At 41.7% G+C, this 4,072-nt stretch overlaps 1 long non-coding RNA gene across 1 annotated transcript; it reads right to left on the minus strand.

The window, feature by feature from the left end:
• Positions 1-1,708: 1,708 nt before the first annotated feature.
• LOC109785705 (uncharacterized) lies at positions 1,709-3,497 on the minus strand. Its single transcript, XR_002238160.4, has 3 exons — positions 2,857-3,497; positions 2,349-2,755; positions 1,709-2,253 (listed from the first exon to the last, which is right to left on the minus strand). It is a non-coding gene; the product is annotated as an uncharacterized lncRNA (long non-coding RNA).
• Positions 3,498-4,072: the final 575 nt, after the last annotated feature.

Here is a 4,072-nt window from a genome sequence, read left to right on the forward strand (position 1 = left end):
ACTTCTTTGTTATTTTGAACTGAACTTCTTGGTTTATTCGTTAGTAACGGGAAAAATTCGAATTTTTGTAATGCTCCATTTTTTGTAATTGAACTTCTTGGTTTATTATTTAGTAATAAGGAAAATCTTGGTTTTTCATATACATTGAACTACTGCATTTCTCAAAATTGAACTATTTGGTTTTTTTCAATTCGGACTTCTTGGTGTTATTCATTTGTAACATAACATGATGAAAATAGTTTTTTATGAATTTTTAAAATCCCTTTTTATAATATTCTAAAAACTGAGTTTTGGAATATACAATGGACCGCTATGTTATTTTAATTTGAACTTCGAAGTTGCTTTATTATTTAATTATGTCACTTCGACAATGATGGCGGAACTTGCCGTTGCCGGATCCGGTGGTTGCCGTGATCTTGCTCCATCCACCCTCTCCTACACGAGTGCGAAGCAGGGTGGAAGTGGGTCGCAAATTACTAGGATTTAGCATACAATCTTTTTATTCTTCAAAATACTTGGGAAATTGTACACAAAGTTTTAGATACCAGCAAATCTTTTGAGTTTTTCCTCTAAAATCTCTGGTACTTTTTGCACATCGATTTCGTTTTATTGATTTTCTTTTTTTTTGAACTTCACGTTTTCTTGAAAATGAAGTATTGTATTTTTATTCCTGAACTTTTTGTGTTTCTCTGGTTGAACTTCCTGGATTTTACGCACTTATTTTTTTATTCTGTGAATTTTATGTTTTTTCCTACCTGAACTTATAGGTTTCTTTTTTTTCAGCTCCCAAACGGTAATACATGTGAGCAAGTGCTACCTGACACACATACATATGAGTACTACATGCAATGCTTTTTTGGTGAACCCACATGACAGGAATACATATAAAAACTGATCTTTTTTTATATTGCTAATTGAATAGTATATGAAACAAACAAGCATACTCTATGCTTTGTACAGAGAACACACTAGCGACAAGTCAATAAAAACACGCACTAGGAAGTGCGAGAGAAAGAAAGAAATCCCCCCCCCCCCCCCCCCCACACACACACACACCTCTCTCTCTCTCTCTCTTCTCATTTTCTTTAACCACGGACACCAGCATCAACTAAGAAGGTGGGAATGCTATTTATGCATCTCATATTCTTTTTTTAGTTCAACGCGCATCTCATATTCGATGATGCAATCGCTTTGAGGGGTCGATGGCACGGAACCAAAAACATTTAGGAGTTAACAAAAAGAAAATGTTCACAATATTAACTAAGGGAACGCTTTTTTTAGTTTGAACTTCTCAGTTATTTTAATCTCAACTTCTTAGTGTGGATCCATGTCGGCGACACGCGGTTGGCCAGATTCTTGGAGGAGTAGGGGCTCCGACCGATTTAGCTGACAACAACTGCACCACCGGCATTTTTCTTCTACAAACTTCCAGCGTTCTCATATTACTTGAACCTCTAAAATCATACTTATTGAACTTCATGTGGTTTTTGCAAAGAACTCACTAGCATTTTTTGTTTTGTTGAATTTGGTTTTGCTTTCTAAGGCTTTTTTAAACATACGAACTTTACTTGTTTTCAATGAAGAATTTTCGGATTACAACAAGCACCCATGGAGCATGCGCACTTTGCACAACCAATTTTGAATGAAGTGCTATTGTTTTGTGCACTTTTAAAATACATATAACACGGTGCCAAACTGCAGAAAAATACCAAATCCAAACTGCTCCCGTACACATTACCAAGCTGAACCTCAAGTACGGCCAAACATCAAGACCAATAGTCAGGAACATTAAGCATTATACCACTACTGAAGCTATACGGCCAACTAGCAGTTTGCAAAACAAAACAAAACAAAGGGAACGACCAGGTGCTCCATCAAAGGGAACAATTTTTTCTTTGAACCCACCTCTAATTTGCTGCAAGTCTACAACAATCACAAAACACAACATTTGAACCTACTGTTGTTTTTTCTTCTTCTCCAATATACATTGAACTGCTGAGGTGGCATAGTTGAACGGTTGAGGCGCTGCGGCGCCGGCTGTAGGTGGTGGGCCTCAGTGGCAGCGGCGCGCGCGACGAGTTGCAGGTCGAGACTTCTCCCAGCTGTAGGTCGAGACCTCCCCCATCTGCAGATGGAGCCACTCGAAAGCAGCGGCAAGATGATAGATAGGTCTTTCCAAAAACAAAAGTGAGAGAGACATTGTTTGCTCCTTAGGCATTACACCGAACAGCTGTGGAGCGCCATCTTTGGCCACTGAAAAACAAAACCCAACAAAGATCAGGCATGGACACTTCGCTGCAGCACATGGTACATCGGTGTGAAAATTATGAGCTCGTGGATCATTTTACCTGTGGGTCTGGAGGGGTTGCGGTAGAGTTGGAATTTCGTCCGTCCGCAGCTATGGCCGGTGAACTTCGTGCGGCGGCGCAGTCGACCTGCAGGAGCATGGCGGGGGAGACCGAAAATGGGTCCCTAAATGTGGCATCCAACAAGGCATGGATATATTCAATTAGGACTGTAAAATAAATTCACCCTGTTTCCGTCAGCCAATATTGTGTACATAATGTACTATATGAAATACAGAAACGCAAGTGGGACAGGAAAACTGCCAAATCTTGCGTGCTCCAACTCCAAGCAGAGTGCAGTGTGGAGAGGAGTCGCGATGGATACATCCTTCTGGAATACATACAAGAAAACCAGAGCATAGATAGAATCACACGTCGGGCAGCACAGCACAGATACCAGAAACTCTAATCTGTCAGGCAAACATATAGTAGATGTATTAGCAAACATAACTACTTCCTGAAGCAACGCTCCAAACAGAAGGCAACAAATTAAAGGTGATTCCGTTCTTACTTGCGGGGTCACAGAAATATTTTGCTGCCGATGTGTTGAATCTTTTGCCAGTTTGGATGTCCAGCTGTTTGACAAGACTTCATATAGATTAGGAGGAAGGTCAGGAGGGAAATGACAGAGGGAGCCGGCTGTAATTGGTGCAGTGGGTCGCAGTGGGGCACGCGACCAACTGCAGGTCGAGACCTCCCCCAGCTGTAGGTCGAGGCCGGAGGGATGGGGAGGCGGTGGTTGGTCGTGATACTAGAACGACGACGAAAGGGAATTGCTTTAGGCTACGGGGAGGAAGGATGCGCCACCGGTGAGGATGTAGGCGTTGATGGAGGAGGATGACCGCGATGAACTGGAGGAGCACTGGGCAGCTGGTCGAAGGCGGAGCTGCCACCGGCTCTGTGGAAGAAGGCCGGAGCGGCGTGTTCAATACCCAGGATCCGGTGGCCCAAGAGGTTGGGTTCGACGCCTAGATCTGGGAGGAGGGAGAGCTGCATCTTGATCTGGCGCTGGATGTGGTGGTCTGCGGCGGTGCAGAGATCTACGACACGACTGCGGTGCACGGGAGCCAGGGCCGCCGGCGGCGCGGTGGGATCAGGGCGGCGGCGACGGGTGGGGATCGAGTGTGGATGGATGCCCGGGTGGTGCGGGACAGGATCGTGAGCATGGCGTCGCGCCTATATAGAATACTAGTTATTCTGATCCCATGATCATAATAGTGCTACTATATATATAATTTATTCTTCATCACCCAGGGTGCAGAATAATTTATTATTCATCCGAGGTAATCTTACAATCATTTCATAAATATAAATTACATTTTAAATACAAATAGTTATATTCATATTGATTTACTGCATAAAATTTGTCATAACAAAAGAAATACTTCAAAAAATTTATTTTATGTATATTTTACATTATGTTTTTACATTTGTAATTTTACGTAACATAATATTTTTTACGACGATTTTAGGTTTTCTTACGTTCTCTTTTTATGTCTAAAATAAGACAAAATTTACGGAACGTAAAATTACGATTCATAGATGTTAAAATAGAGGTGGGTGAAGAATAGTCAATATATATATATATATATATGTGTGTGTGTGTGTGTGTGTGTGTGTGTGATCGGTTCTACGAGAAATTCTATTTATATATATGCATAACGTATACTCCCCCCGTTCCTAAATATAAGTCTTTTTAGAGATTCCAACAAATGACTACATACGGA

Source organism: Aegilops tauschii, chromosome 1 (assembly GCF_002575655.3).
Source record: "Aegilops tauschii subsp. strangulata cultivar AL8/78 chromosome 1, Aet v6.0, whole genome shotgun sequence".
NCBI classification, from domain to species: Eukaryota; Viridiplantae; Streptophyta; class Magnoliopsida; order Poales; family Poaceae; genus Aegilops; species Aegilops tauschii.